The sequence below is a fragment of the Erpetoichthys calabaricus genome, chromosome 7 (genome assembly GCF_900747795.2).
Source record: "Erpetoichthys calabaricus chromosome 7, fErpCal1.3, whole genome shotgun sequence".
Taxonomy (NCBI): domain Eukaryota; kingdom Metazoa; phylum Chordata; class Cladistia; order Polypteriformes; family Polypteridae; genus Erpetoichthys; species Erpetoichthys calabaricus.
This window is the reverse complement of record NC_041400.2, coordinates 110,738,464-110,762,681: the sequence shown is the minus strand read 5'-3', so window position 1 is coordinate 110,762,681 and position 24,218 is coordinate 110,738,464.

The window sequence follows — 24,218 nt, the reverse complement described above, 5'->3', positions numbered from 1 at the left end:
ATATATGGAGATGAAAGCATTCCTTAAGTAAAGTCCAATTCTAAATATTCTGTTTTGCTAAAAATGTGTTCCAAAGAAATATGGACTGTTCTGAAGTTAGCTTTTACAGGTACTGCACATGAGACAATAGAAACAAAGAACAGTAGCTTTAGTGGGTAATAAAAGGGAATGTCTTTAATAAATCAAAGAACAAAAGGTTTGCAGTTAAGACAGGAACACCACAGGGAGCTTTTGTGAGATGGCAAAAATGCAAGGAGGAAGACAATAATGCAGATAAAGGAAATGAAACACTGGAAGTGGAAGAATGCATTCTGAGAATTAGTTTCAAGTTTCGAAAAAGGCAGTCTGGGTAAAAAAATGAAAATGTAGTGTGATTTATAGTGTGAAGTGCAACTCTTTACAGTTTTATGAGCCTGAATACAAAGCATTCTCTTGGAGCACACAATTGACTGATGTTCCTCTGTTGGGAAAAAAGGCTGAAAGGCTGTCTGTTGATAAAAGGTGCAACTGCTGTGAATTTTGAACAAATCTTCTTCGGGTTTATGCCACAAAATTCAGATGCTAAAAAATCACCATAGCTGCCCACTTCTGTTGAAATGACATTTACTAAGGGTCTTTCTATATACAAAAATATGCTCTATATAGATCAACAAATCTTGAACTCACTTTGTGAAGGAGCTGCCTGGCAAGAGGCAAGGGCACCTCTAGGAAGTGAAAGGGCCAGTGTATGAAGGAAAGGGGGGTGCCAGCAGAACAGAAGGTTGGTGTCCTAGGAAAAAATAAATTTCCCAAGGTTGCTACTGGGCAGGTGATCAAGAGAGATGTCAGAAAACTCTAACCTGTCACAAAGCACACATGTCCAAATGGAAATAAACTGGACTGTGCTGACTCTTTATGTGTTATTACATTGCATCTTTGTGACTTTTTCAAGGGACTTATTTATATAGTACAGTGGAACCTCGGTTCACGAACACCTCGGTACACGAACAACTCGGTTTATGACCAAAAAGTTCGTCAAAATTTTTGCCTCGGTTCATGACCACACACTCGGTATACGAACAAGCCAGTTTCCCTTTCGGTTTGTGCACACTGATGATTTCCGCATGTGTTGCATTGTTCTCGGTCAGACATGAACTGCTGAACTGCTGCAATGTAAGAGAGAGAGAGAGAGAGAGCAGGCAGGCTCGTGTGCTGATGAGAGAGAGAGAGAGAGCAGGCAGGCTCGTGTGCTGATGAGAGAGAGAGAGAGAGAGCAGGCAGGCTCATGTGCTGATGAGAGAGAGAGAGCAGGCAGGCTCGTGTGCTGATGAGAGAGAGCGAGAGAGCAGGCAGGCTCGTGTGCTGATGAGAGAGAGAGAGAGCGAGAGAGCAGGCAGGCTTGTGTGCTGATGAGAGAGAGAGAGAGAGCAGGCAGGCTCGTGTGCTGATGAGAGAGAGAGAGAGCAGGCAGGCTCATGTGCTGATGAGAGAGAGAGAGAGAGCAGGCAGGCTCGTGTGCTGATGAGAGAGAGAGAGAGAGAGCTTGCAGGCTCGTGTGCTGATGAGACAGAGAGAGAAAGAGAGCAGGCAGGCTCACGTGCTGGAGAGAGAGAGAGAGAGCAGGCAGGCTCGCGTGCTAGAGAGAGAGAGAGAGAGAGCGCGTGCAGCTGAGAGCGAGCCTATACGTGCAGCTGAGCAGGGAGCCTGGGTGTTTGTCAGTGTTATTCAATGTTTTTACATTAGTTTACTATTACACTGTGCATTCTATGGTGTAATTAACTATATTTGTGCTTAAAAATATTTTTAAAAATATATTTACATACAGCTCGTACAGTCTGGAACGGATTAATTGTATTTACATACAATCCTATGGGGGAAATTGCTTCGGTTCACGACCAATTCGGTTTACGACCAGAGGGTTGGAACGAATTATGGTCGTGAACCGAGGTTCCACTGTACTTAGGTTTTGAAACATGTAGATATCCGTTATACTTCAGTTTTCTACTTTTTTCTTAATATGGGATTAGTTGATTTATTTAATCATTATGTTTTGGAAAACCCACCACCCCATATTGCTTATTTAGTGCCTGTTGTAAGGGAACATGTCCCAGAATTTCAATTCCCTGGTGCAATTTTTTGCAGCGCTATTTCAACCTTCATGTCTTTCTTTCTGTAAGTCTGTGGATGCCTCTCTAGACAAATCTCTTGCTTTTTAGTTGGTGTTGAATCTCTGGTAGTATGGAATCTAGCTTTGTGTTTTCAACAAATAACCTTGATTAAAATTTGTATTCTTAATACAGTATTTCTGATATTGACCTTGGAAAGGTTCCTTATACAGTTCTTAACTTGCCTTTGTGCTCTGTCAGTTTTTTCATCTGTGGTAGCACATTAAGAAAGAGGGAAGCATGGGAACTGCCTTGGACAAAAAACATTTAAAGGCTGATGAGATGAAAGGCTGCTAGATAGAATTCTAGCCAGACAAGGGCTACCTCTGACCACAAAACTAGTTGTGTGACTTGGCCAAACTGACTCTGGTAGGCGTGCACTAGGTTGCCCCAGAAGTATTTATGGAATGGAGGCACTCTGGTTGAACGATGAATATGAGGAATATGAGAAAGAAACAAAATGAAGATGTCAAGGGAGTAGTTTAGTGTGGTATCTTGAAGGTATGCAGATGAATAAGCCACCCAACTTGAAAGGGAAGGCAAATATCATAAAAAGAAGAAGGGGACAACTTGGTCATTATTCTTTTCTACTTCATTTGAGCTAGTTTTGTATTAATTAAAATGAACAGACCGATTTTAATATGTTTTGATTCCTTTGTATTATTTCTAGTATAGAATAAAGAAACAGTGTTACCTTTTTTAATTACATTATTAATTTACTGTTGTTAACTTCAGTTATGAACAAAGCACACTATATAATAACTACATATATAGTATGAAAAAAGAAGAGTAATGTTGAAACATAAATAGAAACATATCATGCATTTACACAAAAATATCGCTATATATTTAAACGTTTGGTTTTACATTCAAATTTCAACTGTTCACACTCTGAAAAGGATAACTTTGTTGGAAAATTATGACATATTGAAACAATATATTATATTTCAAAGAATTTACCCCTCAAAAATCCTAGGGAATGGTGGGAAAGGGTCCTTTCAATCGGCATCCCAGAAAAGGAGTAGAACTCAGCCATACAATGAATACGGGCTAGTCCTATATGCACCGAACATTCCATAATTCAACTAAAGGACTTTCACCGATCACACTTATTTCATTTAAACTTGTCCAAAATGTACCCAGGTCAAGACACAACCTTCAAGCGCTACTATCTAGCTCCAGACCCTGTTCTGTTTTGGGAATGAACTAAATTAGCATCATTTTGGACAAAAATGTTTACATACATCTCAGACAGCCTCAATGTTACAATCATTCCTAATCCATTAATGTTGATATTTGGTGTACTCCAGGATAATAATCAAGTAAATATTGACATGTTGACTCAAACTGACTATACCACTCTACTAGCACACAGACTTATCTTGCTTAACTAGAAGAATTCCAACCAACGTTAACCTTAGTGGGAAAAGTGACATTCTATACATAATCCAAAATTAGGGAAAATATAATTTTCTTTTAGAGAATATGTCCAAAACTTTTTTTTAAAACATGGCAAGAATTCATTAGTGTTATTTAAGAATAAGCATACTGAGCCTACAATTGATTCTCTCAGGTTACTAATCATTTTATCATATTTTAAAAATGTTTTTGTATTTTTTTTTTGCTCATGTCTCTGTTTTTTCTTTCACTTGGGTGGGCGTTGAATTCTTTTTGTTTTGCTTTTTTTCATTCTTTTGATTTTGCCTTCATGTTGAAGTAAATGGCTATATTTGTTTAGGTTATTGTTACTTGGTTGAGAAGCAGGCAACTGTAATGTTCTGATTTTTGAGAAATAAAACAATATGTAAAAAAAGGAAAATGATGACAGCTTAATTTGGATAGAAGATAAATGAAAACAGGCCCATTTGATAATGTGTATACTCCAAGTAAGACCAAATGACACCACTGACAGAGAATACAAAGAAAAGGGAAAGACTTAGCAATGGAAAAACTACAATATAAGAGAATGATATGATATTGATATGAGAAACACACAGCCTCAACACAGAATTAGTAAATTGTAATTAAACCTCAGAGTCTTGTTTGTCAAACTGACTACTCATTAAAATCTTTACGAAGATTTTATTGATTGATGAAAAGCGCCGGCCTTTTTATTTTACGAGTGATGTATGAGAGACTTATTTTTTACTTTTTTTAACTTAATATAAGTGCGTTTTTTAAAAAGTATTTTTATATATATACTAGCAAAATACCCGCGCTTCGCAGCGGAGAAGTAGTGTGTTAAAGAGGTTATGTAAACATACATATACATATACATATATACATATATATACATATCTACATATACACATATCTACATATACATATATATATACATACTGTATATACATATATATATATACATATACACATCCACATATATATACATATATATATATATATATATATATATATACATATGAACATATATATACACATACATATACACACATACATAAAAACACACATACTGTATACATATATACATATACACATACATACGTAGTGCGTTGTAACACGGGCTGTGATTGTTACATGGGAGGGAAACGATAAATCACAGCTTCCCGCTTTCTAATCGGGCCTGTGATTGGTGCTTTGACTGATGCCCAGATCCCACAGTATCTCCCCTTAGGAGAGGCGTTAGGCAAGTGTAATTGAATAGTGGTGCTGCAAGTTTACCTTTACACCTGTTTTTAAGGCTTATTGACTGAAAGGGGCTTTCATGAAAAAGTTAGGGCTTTGCTACAGGATACACCCTCCACAAGTTAAGGAAGTAAAAATAAAGGTATATATTTCTGTTTTATTTAAACCTTTTAAGTTTGTATGCGGGCGGCATGGTGGCGCAGTGAAAGGTGCCAGTTAGGAGACCCGGGTTCGCTTCCCTGCGTGGAGTTTGAATGTTCTCCCCGAGTCTGTCTGGGTTTCCTCCGGGTACTCCGGTTTCCTCCCACAGTCCAAAGACATGCAGGTTAGGTGCATTGGTGATTCTAAATTGTCCCTGGTGTGTGGGTGTGTGTGGGTGTGTGCGCCCTGAGGTGGGCTGGCACCTTGCCCGGGGTTTGTTTCCTGTCTTGTGCCCTGTGTTGCAAGGGATTGGCTCCTGTATTTAGGATATAGCGGGTTGGATAATGGATGGATGGACATTTGTATGCATAGCCCCATTTGCCCGTTTTCATTTTTTTTCTTTCTTCAGTAATATTTCAGGAAACCCGGAGCTTGTCAGTTCAAATCCTGGTACTGACAGCACTGTGTGACCCTGAGGAAGTCACTTCACCTGCCTGTGCTGCAAGAAACAAAAGTAATGTAACAAATTGTACCTCAGATGTTGCAAGTTGCTGGAATAAAGGCATAAGTAAAATAGATAAATATGTATTATACACATAGGAACTATTCATTTATTTTCAGTTAAGTCATCTGCAGCAAACCTTTATAAATGAGGGTTTCTCCTTTTTAGATAGTGCAAACTGTTTCTTCTTCATTGAGGTTTTCTCTTGGAGAGCTTTTTTCATTTCATTGAAAATTAAAGCAGCAGCTGCCAAAATATGTAGCTTTCTTATTAATTTTTCAACATTGTGTAAAATAACTTTATAAAGTAACATAAAAGGTTTAAATCCTTTTACACTAAAATATTACTAAAGAGATACAAAAAAAGTAAAATGCATATGTTGTTTTTCTTTAAGGAGATTAAATATTACTGAAGAAAGAAAAAAAAAACTAAAACAGCCAAATGGGGCTATGCATACCAACTTAAAAGGTTTAAATAAAACAGAAATACAGTCATCCCTCACCTATCGCGGGGGTTACGTTCCAGAGCCCCCCGCGATAAGTGAAAATCAGTGAAGTACAGACCTATATTTATTTTATTATTTATATATATTTTAAGGCTTTATAAACCCTTCCCACACTCTTATAAACCTTCCTGTCTCTCTTTTTAACCTTTCCCACACTCTTATAAACACTTCCTATGCTCTTAAACACTTTCTACACTCTTAACACCGCAGAGCAACACTACACGCAGCGATCAGACGTTGATGTGTCTGCCACTCGCTTTGTGAAGAGGGGGGCAGGTGAACACACATTAAGCAGAGGTGGACTTTGTGCTGCTTCTGCCAAAATGCCTGCTTGTCGTTTGCGCGTTCTGAAGGAGGAGGAGGAGTGTGTGTGTGGGTGTGTGAGGGCTGAACGCACGTTCGCTCAAACCCCCCTCTCCGAGGTGCGGTACGCTCCTGCCATTTCGCGTTGTGAAGGGGTTGCGGGCTTGCTGAATGCACGCTAAGGAGAAGTGGACTTTGTGCTGCTTGTCGCTCTGCGTGTCAATAAGCCTGTACAGCAGCTGTTTTCCTGTCTCACTGCCTTGTCTTGCATGAACTTAAAATGTTTTATAATAGAGAGATGTTACTTATATCCTTAGTCCGACATCCACATATCATATGTGTTAACAAAGTGTGTTTTCTAAGTTTACATGTGTTTAAAGCTTGTGGGATGGGTATTTTAAGGCTTAAACTATAAAAATGTTTATTTATATGGTCTTTCTATATCGCGGATTTTGACCTATCACTGATGGGTCTAGAACTAACTTCTGCGATAGGCGTTTCACGTGATTACGTAAGAGGCGTGATGACGCGATAGTCGACTCCGCCCCCGTCCATTACAGTATATGGACAAAAAATAGGTTCCAGTTATGACCGTTACGCTTTGAATTTCGAAATGAAACCTGCCTAACTTTTGTAAGTAAGCTGTAAGGAATGAGCCTGCCAAATTTCAGCCTTCCACCTACACGGGAAGTTGGAGAATTAGTGATGAGTCAGTCAGTCAGTCAGTCAGTCAGTCAGTCAGTGAGGGCTTTGCCTTTTATTAGTATAGATAAGTTTCTGCACTAATCTGCTGGGTTAACAATAAAAATAAAGTCAAAGAAAGTAGTGGACTAACTGAGGTTCGGAAAATCCTTGGAGAGATGGATTTTGGTTATAATTATTAATGCTCACTTGTAATTGTGTTGGTATTTTTAGAATTTCAATATTGTGAGGCTGAATTTGAAATAATAGATTAAGGGATTAAAACTGATTATGTAGGCAGGTGGTAGAACAACCAGAGTTCTGCTTAATCAAGTAATCATTTATTACATGTACTAGCTGTGCTACCTTTTGTAAAATAATAGGCACAAAAGATCATAAATATTTGAGGCACCGAAGTTATCCCTGTATGTTATGATTTCGAAAATACGTTTGAAAAAATAAAAAATAATAGGTCTTTTTAAGATGGTTGTCAGATCTTGAATGCCCTCAAAATGGTGATGGAGACAGTTTTAAAGGTGACACAGAGGAACAGATGGGTTCAGTAGACCACAGACTGGACGTGACATCATCAGAGGCTGGTCTGTAAATCATTCTTTCTGCAGAGAGGTAGAAGAGAGGTATTAGATGACAGTGCCAACCCTTGGTTCGTAGGATAATTACCATCAATTGAGTCCAGAGGTTGTCGCCCAATTGCCTGTGTGTAGCACCATCTAACTTGGATTTAAATCAAAGTAATCAATGGAGACTTCACCATTAATGTTTGCTGTGTGCCATCTACTGGAATGTCAATGTCAATTTATTTATATAGCACATTTAAAACAACATAGTAATGCTGTGGCCAAAGTGCTTTACAATAATAGAATTGTGCTGTTCTAGTTAAGGGTTGAACCAGGAGAGGCTTAAGATTAGCACCATCTAGTGGTGAAATTAAACATTCCTATACTTGAGGAACAGCCTGTCGCTGGGCGATGATGTCATAAAGCTGTGCCCCAGAGAGTAAAAACAAAACAGAGAGCACATGTTTGTCTCACTTCCTGCTTTGAACGTTCAGTTTGGCTTTAAAGGCATTGTCGGTATATAGAAATGTTTATAGAAGTTTAATTCTCTGTTTTTGATGCATGTTTGTGAATCTGTTTATTATTTAAAGAAGTATTTTAAAGGTTCTAGCAACTTTCCGCTGTTATAAGTTTTTCACTGCACTATAAAATTACTTGTGAGCGTACCTTTTTCAGACTTTATTAACAGCTTTGCCAGTGCGCATAGATAACGTGTCATTCAAGTGAAGTTATTTATTTATTTTTTATATGTTTGTAAGAATAAGTAATTCTCACATTATTGTATTTACGATTTATTTGTAGTTTTACCCTATTCCAACTGGCTTCAGTAAAGAAAGCAAACAGAAAACTCTTGTCTGTGTGGTCATTGGAAGGGAGTTTATCTGACTGTCGACTCAGGCAGGGCGCTTGAGGCAGAGGGCAGGACAAGAATAAAAGAAAAACAAAACAATTAAAACAAAACATAAATAGAAATAAAATATATGAACATAAAATAAAATACGTAATAAATAGAAGTAATGTTATTTAATCACAAAGAGGAAACCATCAGTATTACTGAAGGTCATGGAATGCAAGTGAATAGAAATGAGTCTTTAATTTTGTTTTGAACAGTTCAATTGTAGATGGTAAAGAGTTCCACAGGCGAGGAGCAGCAGCTGCAAAAGCCCTGTCCCCCTTGGTTTTACACTTGGTATGAGGGACAACCAGAGACAGCTGACCAGAGGATCTAAGCACTCTAGATGGCTGATGTAAAACACACAATTCAGATAAATAGGCAGGAGCAAGCCCATGTAAAGATTTAAAAACTAGCACAGGATTTTAAAATCAATTCGAAAACTGACAGGCAGCCAGTGTAAAGAAGCTAAAATAGGACAGACAGAGTCATACTTTCTTGAACCAACCAGAAGGCGAGCAGCAGCATTTTGGACCAACTGTAACCTGTGTATCAGGGATTTATTAATCCCAGAATACAGCAAGTTGCAGAAATCGAGGCGAGAAAAAAATAAATGCATGAGTAGCTATCTCAAGATCCCTAGAAGATAAAAAAGGCTTTATCTTACCTAATAGACGAAGTTGGAAAAAGCAACTCTTGACTACAGAATTTACTTGTTTCTCAAAAGAGAGGTTACTGTCAAAGATAACACAAAGATTGCGGACTTGAGGTTTGGAAAAGACAGAGAAAGAGCTGAGAAGTCCAAGACCAATTTGGGCTTTAACTGATGGACTCACAATAAGCACACTCCGTTTTATTTTGATTTAGATCAAGAAAATTATTAGCCATCCAGGATCTTAGTTCAGACAGACAGTTGTGGAGTTGATTTGTTGTAGAGTTGCAGACAGGAATATAAACCTGAGTATCATCAGCATAGCAGTGAAAAGAAATGTTAAATTTCCTAAAAATCGCTCCAATAGGGTGAAGGTATATAGAGAATAAAATAGGACCCAAAATGGATCCCTGAGGAACACCATATTTAAGAGGTGCAGTAGATGAAGAAGAGGAATTAAAAGTCACTGAAAAGTGTCTACCAGTTAAATATGACCTGAACCAGTTAAGAGCAGCCCCTTTAAGCCCAACAAGATGTTCAAGCCGCAACAGCAATATCTCATGGTCAGTAGTGTCAAAGGCAGCGGACAGGTCAAGGAGGAGAAGGACTGCCGCATTACCTGAGTCAGTAATAAGAGAGATGTCGTTGAACACTTTCAGGAGTGCCGTTTCAACACTCTGATAACGCCTGAAGCCAGATTGGTAGATCTCAAATAAATTATTGGAGTTAAGGTGATCAACCAATTGATTATAAATAATCCTTTCTAGAATTTTAGCCAGAAATGGCAGTTGGGAAATTGGACGAAAATTGGCTAAAACTCCAGGATCTAATTCTGCCTTTTTAAGACGGGGACGGACTGCAGCATTTTTAAAAAATGAAGGCACATCCCCCAAACTAATAGAATCATTTATAATGGCTAGTAAGGGTGGGCCCAACACATCAAAGGCTTCCACTAAGAGACATGGTGGTACAATATCCAGAGGACTGGGGGCTGGTTTAAGGGTGTCAATAGTTCTGTTTAGCTGTGAAAGTGAGACTAGATCAAAGGATTCTAAGACAATGTCATGATTAACAGTAGATAGATAGATAGATACTTTATTAATCCCAAGGGGAAATTCACAGTTCATAGCCCATTTGAACAATGCCATGGCGGATAGTATCGATTTTGCTGACAAAGAATGAAAGAAACTGGTCACATGAATGAACAGTGCTATATAATCCCATCGCAGAGTGTGGGTGAATGGCCGCATTAATTGAATTAAATAAGATCCTAGGATTCTTTGAGTGACGGGATACTAAATCGGCAAAGAAGTTTTGTTTCGTTATCTTAACTTCAGCCTGGAAATTGAAAAGAGAAGTCCTAAAAATCTGTTTAGAGACAATCGGTCCATCTTTTTTTCAACGCCGTTCAGCAGTTCGACAGGCGCGGCGCAGTGATCGCGTAGTTTCATTTAGCCAGGGAGCAGGTCTGCCCTTATTACTTCGTATCTTGGGCGGTGCAATTGAGTCTAAAATCATTTTATAAGAAGAATTACATTTTACGACAGAATCATCGATACCATTATTTTGGTCATGCACATAAAGACTAGAGAAAATGGTTTTAAAATCAGATATAATAGAAGAATTTAAAAAGTGTGAGCAGTGTGGGGGACAGCTATTAGTCGGGACATCAACAGTAATATTCAGATCTATCATTATAGAAAAGTGATCAGTAAAAGAAACATCACATAAATCAATATTATTCAGGATTCATGATTCATATGCTGTATAAAATCAAATGAGTACAATAGTGATAAAAAGTCATTGACCAAAGGTTTCGATTGACAACAAACGTGATTGTTGAAATCACCAACAATAAATACTTTATTATGAGAGAGGGTGATATCAGCCAAGAGATCAGAGAATTCAGAGATGAAAGTATCATTAATTACAGGAGGTCTATAAACCACAGCAAACAGCAGAGAAGGGGAGCTGCACACTTCGAAAAGTTGAAGTTCGAAGCTACTAAACGGAACCCTTGTAAGGCTCCGACACAAAAACATACTTTTAAAAATAGTGGCAATGCCCCCACTTCCACGACGAGTCAGGCGAGGAGAGTTTAAAAATGAATAACCTGGTGGAGTCATGTCAGTAAAACAAGAAGATTCACCATTTAAAATCCAAGTCTCAGTGATGAAGAAGCAATCCAGATTATTTGAGGTAATAAAGTCTTGCAGAATAAAAGTTTTATTAGACACTGATCTCACGTTCAAGAGAGCAGCCTTGATAGAAGTAGAAGAGCTCGTTGCAGGATGAGCACGGGTGAGCGTGCGAAGATTAGCAGTGTTTACTACTCGATTGCAGGCCCTGGAAAAGTAATGCTGTCTTGAAATGGAGAAATTAAATCTGGTGTCCAGCGCCCATGAACCAGTGATGGAGTCCTGAGTAGGAGAAGATGGGTCATAGACGACTTGCAGGCATCGGGAATCAAAGCTCTGGGACTTAAGTCGGCGTTGTTTAACAGCAATTCCGGCTCTTTTCCCACGACGGCGGTGGGTGCGTTTGCGTCTCCGAGGGGCATTCAACTCACTGATACAGGTGAACACCGGCGTCCAGGTGAAGAAGTCAGGAGATGAATAAAACAAAGGTGGAGGATCACAAAAAATCCAATCAGGAGATGAAAATTGAGAGGAATGCAAGCCAGAAAATATGTTTAGTAAAGATCATAGGACAGTGGCTGTTGGGATAAACTAAAACATAAAAAAAAAGTTAAAACATAGACTAGAGAGATGAGCAGACGGCCAGCCACACCAGTCGGCGCCATCTTCCCTTTGCAATGCATTTTGTAATGCATTTAGAAATCAAGTACATTGCATTTGTCATTCCAACAGATAACAAAACACAAACATTTGCAGTTATAAAATGCATTACTACAAATTTTTGTGTTACACCATCTTTTGGAATGAGAAAGGCAATACATATTTCTCTGTTTTATGCAATTTGCTATGGGATTCGTAAAAGCGGTATTACTGTTTGCGATGTGTCATCTTTTGGAATGACAAATGCAATGTATTTTATTACTACAAATGTTTGTGATGCACAGTCTATTGGAATGACAGAGACTCTGTAACTGAAAAACACAGACAGTTATTGTTTTATTAAGATGGTTTATATAATTTAAAGTAGACAATTACAGTAATCTCTAAATCAACAGTATCCAAAATGTATGGCCTTGTGTGCTAACCTGTATTTAATAAGAGGGCCCAAGGCCTAGTAGACAGGGATTTACTGTTGTCTGTTGTTGTGATTCTATCCATCTGTGTATTTAGTTGTTCTAGATATTGATCTGCACATCAGCACAAAATATGTTTATAGGGTCATTATTGTCACATGAATATGATGAAATTCTTATTTTCAGGTGCTAACCAACATGCAACATGTTGCCACTTTTCAAGGCCATTATTACTGATTATTACTATGTTACCTCAAAAATTCTTACTTGAAAAATTTCAGAACATATCCACTGACTTTTTTTTTCCTTCCCTTAGGTGATAACAGTTGATCAAACTTTATTAAAGTAAACAATTGACAGTGTATTCAGTAAAAGAGATAAGAATACTGCATACACAAATATATGCTGAAAGGAAAAAGTTAACAAAATGCTGTTATCTCTCACCTTCACCAGATCTACTATAAGGGTGACTAGGGTGGACAACCTGGGGCCCACCTCACAAAGGGGACTTAGCATATGCAAGGAGAAAAAATGCCTAATAACAGAAAAAAACGAAGTTTTCACTGACAGGCTTTCACAACTACTCACTATCCAGCAGCCATCACTAGATTAGTTTGAACCTAACAATTATACATCTATTACATTGTACCAAAATAAAACTTTTTAAAAGAAAATACGATTGTTTAGGGCAAATAGAAGTTGTTTTGGCAGCTTTAGCAGCAATGTGCAGTACAATAGCACCAATACAGATATGAATAACAATGTGGAAGACAACAAAACCACTGAAGGACATAAGATGCACCAAACAAAGCCAAACCTTAAAGAAGGAATACCAATATGGTCTTGTACTATATTTCTTTTGGTGCAGAAATTTGAACCCAAAATGCTCATTTTATGCAATATTACTTTTTGCCACAAATTGGTACAGGTCATTTAAAAATGTTTAAATGATATTCATTAACTGCTGTCATGTATGCTCACCAGAGGGTTGCCCTCCAGGCTCATATAAGGTATGTGGTACCACCCCATACAGTCTTGTCTTCTTTAACCCTCACAGTGATGAGAATGCGCCACTTGATGGCAGCAGAGCCAAAGAAGCCCCGCCCATTCTGTTCAGCCCCATATCAAAGGGAAGGTCCCCAGAAGAGGTGGCGTCTCATTTGGACCTGCTGAGCCTGACTGTTAGGAATGACTCCAAACCATAATTACCAGAAAACACTCATAGAGGCCGATAAGAGTCCATTGCCTGTGCTGTTTGCATGCACCATCGTCTGTCTGTTCTTTTTGTTTTTGTTTGAAATTAAACAGGGTTTTCCCAGTTGACACCCCAGCTATTTTCACTCTTGCTTTCTCACTTGCTCCCCCCTTCACTACACTATCAGAAGAAAGTTAGTTTTTCACAAAATGTGATCTTGCACTCATCATTCATTTTATTAACTCTTTTAGGGTGGATGTCGACTTTTGTCGACAGGAGGGGTTAAGGGCGAATGTCGACAAAAGTCGACATCCAGGGATAGAGGGCGACAATCAGCTGTTAATGACGACAAAACTCACTGTCACATTGCAGGCATTCCCTCTGTGCTCGGAGGAATGCTAGACTCGTTGACTCGACAACTAATCCTTGCGTGTGCGTGAGTTGCGAAGTGTAAACAATGGCAAGATGGCATCGACATGTTACAAGGGAGAGAAGAGAGTGCAGAAAAGAAAACACTCGGCAGACAATGTTTTGCGCATTATCGCGGAGTCGGACTGTGATTTTTCAGAATCGGATTTTATTGACAGTGATCAGGAGATCGAACAAGAGAGTGAGAAGCTGGCATCAGCTGATCGGACACCAGCCGATGCCGTGCCAGCTGATCCGCTGCCAGCTGAATGCATTCGCGCAGCCGATGCATCTGCGGCAAGGTTCGCGTGGGAGGAATACACAGACATTGATCCGTGGGCTACCGGACTTCACAAGATGGCATGGCTTGCTGTTGGACACGACAGATCACCAGCTGCTGAACTACTTCAGGCTGCTCTCTCCTGATGCTGCTTTTCAGCTACTGTCAGACGAGACAAACAGGTAGGCAGAGAAATTTTTTGAATCGCAGGCTGCACTTGCATCGCATTCTCGTTTTTCAAAGTGGAAACCCACAACAAAAGACAAGATGAAGCGCGCTGTGGCATTACAAATAGAGATGGGACAGAACTGGTGATATAACTTCAGGGAGCATTGGTCCAAACGTGCTTTGTCCCCTGGTGGCTTTGGACAGGTTATGCAGCGTGATGATAGGTACGTGATGCTGCAAAGTTTTATTCAGAAAACTTGGTGGCAGTGGCACGGCACGATGGCAAATGGGTGACTTGTCTCTCTACAGTACACACTAACAATATATGTGAGAAAGTGCAGCAACAGACAATTGAAAAGTAGGCACCATGCAATGTGGCAATGACTGAAATTGGCTGCTTTGAGCGAGATCAGGCTTTACAGGACTTTGCTGTGTAAAATGTATGTGATATGTATGTGAAATCATATAGTATGCAGGCTCATACAACATGCAAGACAGTAACATTTGTCAAAAGTAAATATTTTTTGTTGATTTCAATTGCTTTGTGTTCTTTTTTTAAAAAAAGTTAGTTTTTGGAAAAATATTCAGCCCTGGGAGAAAAGAAACAAAAAAAAAATTAGCCCTAAAAGAGTTAAATTCACTGTAATACAATTATGAAACAGAAAAGGACCGTTTTTTGGCGTTTGTTTTGTTTTTTCTATTTTAATGCCTATATTTGTAGTACTAGGGTGTTGTACCATGTTAGCCATTATGAATGTAGGAGAAAAGCCAAGCAAAATGACACCTTTTATTGGCTAACTAAAAAGATTACAATATGCAAGCTTTCGAGGCAACTCAGAAAACATCTTGCCTGAAGAAGGGGCCTGAGTTGCCTCGAAAGTTTGCATATTGTAATCTTTTTAGTTAGCCAATAAAAGGTGTCATTTTGCTTGGCTTTTCTCTAATGCCTGTATTTGAATTTGACATATGTGCTCTTCATAACGTCTAAGTATATAAAGGTAGAGAGATCAGGGATGAGTTTTGACAACCCTGGGGTCCATGGGGGGTACTTAATCAAGTTAGTCTCTCATCATCAGTCACTTCCTACTACTTTGCTGCTCCAATATCTTGTGACATATTATTGGGGCAAGTTAAAATATTTCATGATTGGTTAAATTTATTAGAACATGATCGCTGTAAAAAGGTCACATACAGTCAGAAGCCACTGAAAGACATTTTTCTACAAACTCTCCCAGCACAATTTCTGCCATCATTGCTGCTGTGTTGTAGCTGCTCTTGTAGCACTCTCCTGTAGAGTATTTGTGAGCCTTTAAGTTAAGTTGTAGAGACCTCCATGACCTGAGTTAAAACTTTATGGCTTGGGCTGTAATTTTAGTACTGTGGGTTGAAGTGTGTGGTCAAGGAATACAATGCAGAATTAAATAATCTCTTATACATCTGTTTTTCAATTTCCGCATAAACCTGAATTATTGTTTTTAAGCTTCAGTTTGCTGTTTTTAAACAGTGTTGAAAAGTCTGTTATTTGTCATTCTTAAACCCATTGAAATAACAAAAAGAAAAAGAGGCTACATTACTTTTCATTGTTGTTGATAAGAAAAGAAGCTACCCACCATCTGCTTGCTGTAATATATGTTTAAATCATCTGGAATATTATAGCAGTAAGAAACATACTCCAAATTTAACTCGCCATTCACAGACCCCTCTCAATACAACAACAACCAAAAAAAACATGGTTCCTGAAAAAATGTATTTTACTGAGCTTATAGTGTACTTGTTATGCCTGGCAGAAACGGGCAGATGAGAGAAATAATTGAAGGAACAGAAAATGGATGTAATAGGAATTGCAGTCTATAAACACACTGGGCATGAATCCAAAAGTACTACCAAACCTAGTATGCAAAGCCTAGAAAACAATATTATAGTAGCAAAATAAACACTAAATTTTATAACCATTTTTTCTCATTCTATCCCTACAAATACTTCTGAAGTCTTTTATTAATTTTGAGAGTTTTACCTGCAGTCTTGGATGTTATGTATAATGTGGCTTATAAAGCATCACTTTTGTTACAGTGCAAGAGCAATGTCTTGTGGAATGTGCTTCCTAGTAAGAGAATGTGACATTATGGCCATCAACTCACAAAATAGAGGTATCTATAAAAAATAAAATGGTGACACACAAACGACAAAATCAAATGAAATAAAAATGGATTCTACCAAAAGCAAAATTATGCAGGAAATAATAATCTTAAAAGATTCTCCATTAATTAAGATAATAAAAAAATGCATAAAAACACATAAGCCTAATCAGTACAATCCACCACACTATTGATAATCAGAGGCACAGATTACAGGGGGTGTGCCATGAAGGGCCCACCGTGATACTTTGCTGCATGGAGCCAAATTTCATTTTGTGCAGAGGCAGGATGAAACTAATAGAATGCTGGCAAGGCTGAGATTTAAAAAGTCCTGTGCAGCACTGTTTTTTTAATAGTTTTACTGCTTAGTTTTTAATTAGGGTAGCAAGATTTTCCTGGAACTAATATAGGATAGGGTGTCTGGTCACCCTTCCCTCATTTCATTAACTTTCCTTTTTCACGCCTCATCAGGTCATTTTTTAAACACTGTTAGCACATTTTGTGTCAAGGTTTCTCTGAATGTTACACTTTGTTTTCAAATAAGACAAACAACCATTCCATTTCTCTCCATAAAAAAAGTGTTTACCCTGCCAATTTTCTTTAAACCAGCACTTTTCAATGTTCCACTGGCTCCTTCTATTGCAGTCCATTTTCTGAATTTATGACATGTGTCAGGCAAAATGCTGATATACTGATTATTAGTGGGCTTTAAGACTATTCTAGTAAAAAATAATTATGCTCATGGTATTAAAAGCACCTAAAATATGTGTTAAAGGCTAAAGTATAACAAATTGACTTCTATGGAAAAAACATATGCAAGAAGTTAGTGGAAGCAGCTTGCATTTTTGTTCTTTGTGCAGAGGAAAGGACTCAAGTTCTCATGGGAGCACCGCTGTTGCAAATGGAAAACTGTTTACACATACAGTATATAGGATAACTAAAACTGAATTGTAGCCAATACCAAAGCAAGAGACAAAAATAATTTCTATTTTTTTTCCAAATATAATTTAATCTTATCAAAAATGTAAATGGTCTGTTAATATTTAAATACTTTAAAGAGTTCATTACCAAATATTTTTAAAATAATTATTTCAACTCAGTACAAAATTCAGCATTTATAGCTAAGTCCGAACCTTACCCACATCCTGTTGTATTTCACATCATGTCATTTCAACGCAGAAAAAGCATGTTTGTACTTCTAATACACATGTTGCAACCAACAGGATATTTATTACTGATATACAGTGGATTAAGAAAGTGTTCCGACCTCTTCACTTTCTGCACACTTTATAGTGTTATAGAGGTAAGTTTAAATGGATACTTTTGCAGTTTTTGCCCATCCATGTACACTCAATAACCCATAACAACAAAATGAAAATGTGTTTTCAGAAATGTTATTTTGTATGCTTATTAAAAAACAAAAACTGAAACCTATCATCTATATACTGTAAGTATTCAGACCCTTAATTCAGTACTTTATAGAAATCCCCTTGGGGATAGATAGATAGATAGATAGATAGATAGATAGATAGATAGATAGATAGATAGATAGATAGATAGATAGATAGATAGATAGATAGATAGATAGATTGTGGCAGGCACAAACGTATAGTGAGGGTATACTGGGAACATTTGGCAGCAGCCCCCATTTGAGAGACCTTCAACTCACACCTCCAGATTAATTTCTCTTGCATCGCAATGCAGGCTGGGGACATTGAACACAAATTGGCCATTTTCTATGCCTACATTGCTAAGGTGGCTATGCAGAGCAAATTGTTGGTGTCTGTAGCAGCTGAAATCCCCAAACCTGGTGTTGCACACTAGCAATAAAGGAAGCCGTTAGGCGGAAGAAAGAGGTCTTCCAAGCTTGACTTGCCTGTGGGACATTGGTGGAAACTGACAGGTACCAACAGGCCAAAGGAAATGTGGCGATAGCAGTTGTTGAAGAAAACTCGGGCATGGAAATAGTTCAGAGATGCCATGGGAAATGACTTTTGGTCAGCCTCAAAGTGATTCTGGTAAATGATTGAGTGACTCCGGCAGGGAAAGCAGTGACATGCTATGTAGAGCAAGGATGGAGTGCTAATGACCTCTCCTAAGGATATAGCCAAGCAGTGGAAAGAGTACTTCAGGGAACTCTTGAATCCCACTGATATGTCAGGGGACTCAGGGGCACTGAACCATCACTGGAGCTGAGGTCACTGAGGTAGTTAAAAAAACTCCTTGGTGGCATGGCTCTGGGAGTGGATGATATTCAGTTGGTGTTCCTAAAGGCTCTGGATGTTGTTTGGCTAACATGCTCATTTACACTGCATGATTGTATGGAGGTTGGGGACAGTGCCTCCAGATTGACAAACATGTAGGGACTGATGGGTGAGCTCCAACTTTAGGGGGATTACACTACTTAGCCATCCTGGGAAGGTGTCAGAGTGCCAGAAATGATGGTCCTTCTGTTGATCAAACCCCAGGTTCAGGAGGAAAAATGTGGATTTTGTCGCAGTCATGAAATACCAGACTAACTCATTACCCTTATGAGAATTCTTGATGTTTCATGGGGGTACGTCTTACCAGTCTACATGTGATTTTTGGACATGAAAAAGACATGGGACCTTGTTCCTTTGGGGTGTCCTGTGGGTTGTGCTTCGTGAATTCCAGGCCTTTTTCCCTGGGCGTGTGAGACTCTGTGAGGCCTGCCATTTTTTCACCAATCCTGTTCATAATTTTAGTGGACAATGGGAGAATAGGTTTGAGCGATAGATGCTTGTGGATTACTAATAGTTACTGATCTACCCATGTAATGCAGAAAGCGTCTACAGTGGCTACACTGTCTACACTATGGTGTGTGGGCATTTTAGCTCTAGGTGCAGTAGTTTTGTTGTCTCACAGATTGCTGCAACTCAGTACACATAGGGGTATTCTATAATGTTATTATGATGATTCAAAAGTGATTTGTTCCAAATTCATAAAAAATTGCTACAGAGCATGATGCTGCATTGGCATGAAGCTCTGAAATTGGATCTGTCTCTTTATAAAATGGATTTGAATAAATGTCTACCAGCAGGAAACTAGAAGTTTTTCTTTTTCAAAAACTGGAAATTACTAATTACTTTTACTCACTCAAACACAATGACCTCAGTTGTTCTCTTTCTACTTTCTAAGGCGGAGTGGTGGCTCTGAGGCTAGGGATCTGCACTGGCAATCGGTTGCCGGTTCGAATCCCGTAAATGCCAATAGGGACTCTGCTCTGTTTGGCCCTTGAGCAAGGCCTTTAACCTGCAATTGCTGAGCGCTTTGAGTAGTGAGAAAAGCGCTATATAAATGTAAAGAATTATTATTATTATGATCAACAAGAGCAAATAGGCATGCATTATGAAAAAAAAAGTACTTCATTGTGTTTGTTTGTGGCTTGGCTATAGCACATATTTTGCCTTTTCTAATAACATGCTGCCACATTCACGTAAACCCAAGTGTCGATTGGTATTGTGACCTTGCAATGTAGGATGTGCATGTTTGAAGAAAGTGTCACCGGCTTTATAAAAGAAAAAATGTATGCCACTGTTTTGGTATATAGTAAGATCAGTTTATTTCAAATTTACGCTCTCATGTGCAGCGTACAGTTACAGTCCTATTGTAGTGACCCTCCATGTGGACAGAGGAGAAAAGAGGACGAGAATTGTGGAAATAAAAGAAAAATGGAAAGATATATTCTTCTTTAGGTTACAAAAAACATTAAAACAGGAATAGTGTCTTTAAGTGATGATACAGTAGGAAAAAAAAAATAAGCTATACCTATTCATAACTCTGACTGCCACTTTTGCCACTGATATAGCCACGGAGAATGGTCAGACTGCTTTGCTCTGGTGTTTCATTCGGCCCCAAAGCACATCATCTCACTATGGAGACTTGCGCACTTTGGTTTCTTTCAGTCCTGTTCATTACTCAATGACCTTCCAACTCCGGCAGTGTGCTCTGGATTCTATTTTTAACGCTTTCGTCTCTTTGCATAGAGAACCAGAAAGGCCCTCTCTTGTGAATGTCCTTGGTTGCAGGGAGCCCAGTGAGCTCAGCCTTTAGTTTCTTTCAGCGGTTTAATTTTGCATACCCTGAAATCCATTGGCATCTGACCTTTATACTGGCCAGTATCAAAAACAATTACTCAGTCAGACCCCCTTAAGGTTATAGACATGCTACTTCATAGCCAAGACACTACAGTATCTGTCCTCAAGGAGTGCTTGCATTGGAACCAAAATACTACCAGTACTCTGTTTAGTCAGTGTCTTGTTCTTCCTCCCAATTTCTTTTTTCTTTTACATGATAGAGTGGGAGGCTCCCTCTTAGAGGTCGGGTCACATGTTTATTAGTATATGATATTGAAGGAAGGGGGGATTTCCTTGAAGCATTGAGCGCTGCAGGCAACAGCTTGCTTCAAGCACTCGGAAGTCTGTGAGCACCACAGCAGTGTGGTACTATAAATGTACCTGTGCTCTACCTCTTCAAACTTTGTATGTGATGCACTGATGAGGCTGCCTTTTCAACTACAGTGCACTCCTGCTAAACTACTTGAAGCTAAGCGTGGGAATTTCAAGAACATCCTGCTGTGAATATGAGTGCCTGGCAGTTTTCTTGTGAGGCATGCAAGGTTAAAATAAAAAGTGACGGCTGCAGTTAGGCACTTTGAAAAAATTTCTGCATATATTTGAAGCCAGTCAACGATGTTTATTTATACCAACAATATGTCCGGCAATGGACCAAATCATCGACCAATTGGATTAGCCCTAGTTGGCTTCACTGGGAGGTGACCTTAAGTGCGCACTAGGGCTGTTTGCAGCCAAATGTAAATCGGGTGGGATGAGGATAAGCACCTCCAAAATCTGAAGTCATGGTTCTTAACTGAAAAATGGTGAAGTGCCCTTTCCAAGTAGGGGATTCATAAAAAATTTGAAAAATATAACATAATGATCAAAAGATTGAATAAGAGGTGAAAGGTGTTGCCAGAATGCAAACTAGTGCCAATACAAAGTACTAACTCAAAATCCTAAGGCAGAAGCTGATGTAGTAAAAAAAAATAGAAAATCCAAAAGCAGTACTTACAGACCATTTGACAGTTTAGGGGCCCTGTAACTAAAAGCTTGACCTCCCACTGTTACTTTATTAATCCTTGGAATCATAAGCAGACTGTCATCTTGAGATCTTAATGTGCACTTGGGTTTGCAAGTAATGATAAGTGCAGATAAATGAGCTGGACCTTGGCCATTTAAGGCTTTATACATTAAGAGTAGGATTTTGAAATTTGCCCTAAACTTAACCGGAAGCCAGTGTAAGGATTTAAGAACTGAAGTTATGTGTTCGTATTTTCTTGTTATTGCAATAATTCTTGCAGCAGCATTTTGGATTAACTGGAAGCTGTATAAAGAACAATCTGAACATCAAATAAACACTGTATTGCAGTAGTCAATCCTACTAGAAATAAATGCATGAATGAATTTCTCAGTATCTCACATATTTTGGAAAATGCCTTAATTTCCCAGCATTTTTAAGATGGAAGAAACATGCTTTGGACAATTTTGTAATGACATGCTACAGTCAAAGATAACTCCTAGATTGTGGACTGATTCAGTAAAATGAATGGTGATTCCAACTGAGTTAAATGATGACAAAATTTTTGTTGTGATCAGCATCATTCCTTCCAATAATTAACATCTCTGTTTTATCTCTCTTTGAAGACAAGTAGTTCTAATCCATCAACTCCTTTAATTCACTAACACAACTAATTAAAGACGTATAACTGGGTGTCATCTGCATACAAATGAAAATTAACATTATGTTTTCTAATGATTTTAGATCCTAGTGGAAGCATGTAAAGCGAAAGCAGTAAAGGTCCCAGTACTGAGTCTTGCGGGACACCATATCTCACTTTTTTGTACAACGATGGAGTACTGTCAGCATACTTTTGTGCGTACTGGAATCGATTTGATAAATAAGAACTAAACCAGGCAAGGAAATTACCTGTAAGCCCAACACAATTTTCCAGCCTGTGTAGTAAAATAGAATGGTCAATGGTGTTAAACACTGTGCTTAAGTCTAACAACATAATTACAGTGGTGTTTCTTTCATCAGAGGATATCAGAATGTCATTTACAACATGCGTTAGTGCCATTTCTGTACTATAACCAGTGCGGAAGACAGACTGGAATTTCTCAAATTTGTGATGTGTAAGGTGTGACTACTTTTTCAAGTATTTTAGAAATAAAGGGTACATTTGATATGTGTCTATAATTATTAAGAATGTTTGGGTCTAGGTCTGACTTTTTAAGTAATGGTTTGATGACTGACACTTTAGTGCATCAGGTACTGTGCCATGCAATAATGAACTATTGATAATGTTAAGAATAGACACTGCAAGAACATCCATTGCACTTTTTACTAGTTTTGTTGGCACCTGATCTAGGGAACAAGTTAAGACTTCTGTTCTGTTATATGATTAAAATTTCTGAAGTGTTGAATGCAATGTGAGACAGGGTCTGCCAAGCTAGTATGGGGTTTGCCCTGTGATGGTGAGATTTGGGATCTTATATTTTCAATTTTTTCATTAACTCTTTTAGGGCGGATGTCGACTTTTGTCGACAGGAGGGGTTGAGGGCGACAATCAGCTGCTAATGGTGACAAAACTCACTGTCACATCACAGGCATTCCCTCTGTGCTTGGAGGAATGCTAAACTCGTTGACTCGGCAACTAATCCTTGCGTGTGCGTGAGTTGCGAAATGTAAACAATGGCAAGATGGCATTGACATGTCACAAGGGAGCGAAGCGAGTGCAGAAAAGAAAAACTCGGCAGACAATGTTTTTCGCATTATCGTGGAGTCGGACTCTGATTTTTCAGAATCTGATTTTATTGACAGTGATCAGGAGATTGAACAAAAGAGTAAAAAGCCGGCATCAGCTGATCGGACACCAGCCGATGCCGCGCCAGCTGATCCGCTGCCAGCTGAGCGTATTCGCGTAGCCGATGCATCTACGGCAAGGTTCGCGTGGGAGGAATACATAGACATTGATCCGTGGGAGCCGAATTGGCTACCGTACTTCACAAGACGGCATGGCTTGCTGTTGGACATGACAGATCACCTGCTGCTGAACTACTTCAGGCTGCTCTCTACTGATGCTGCTTTTCAGCTACTGTCAGACGAGACAAACAGGTAAGCAGAGAAATTTTTTGAATCGCAGGCTGCGCTTGCATCGCATTCTCGTTTTTCAAAGTGGAAACCCACAACAAAAGATGAGATGAAGCCCGCTGTGGCATTACAAATAGAGATGGGACAGAACTGGTGATATAACTTCAGGGAGCATTGGTCCAAACGTGCTTTGTCCCCTGGTGGCTTTGGACAGGTTATGCAGCGTGATGATAGGTACATGATGCTGCAAAGTTTTATTCACTTCTGTAATAAACAGAAGCAAATCCCATGGGGTGAGCCAGGCTATAACGTCATGCATAAAGTTCAGCCCCTGCTTGACATTGTGGAACCAACATAGAAACAATTTTATCAGCCTGGCTGTGATTTGTCTGTGCATGAATCTATGATAAAATAAAAGGGACACCTTTTTTTCTGCAAATATATGCCAGACAAGCCCACAAAGTATGGCATAAAGGATTTTGTACTGGCAGAAGCAAACACTGGTTTCTGCCTGAAAGTAATTACATATACAGGAAAGTATTTCTTTCAAAGAGAGAACTGTCCCTTGATAAGTCAGGTTGTGCTGGAGCTGCTTCAGGGCTATGAACAT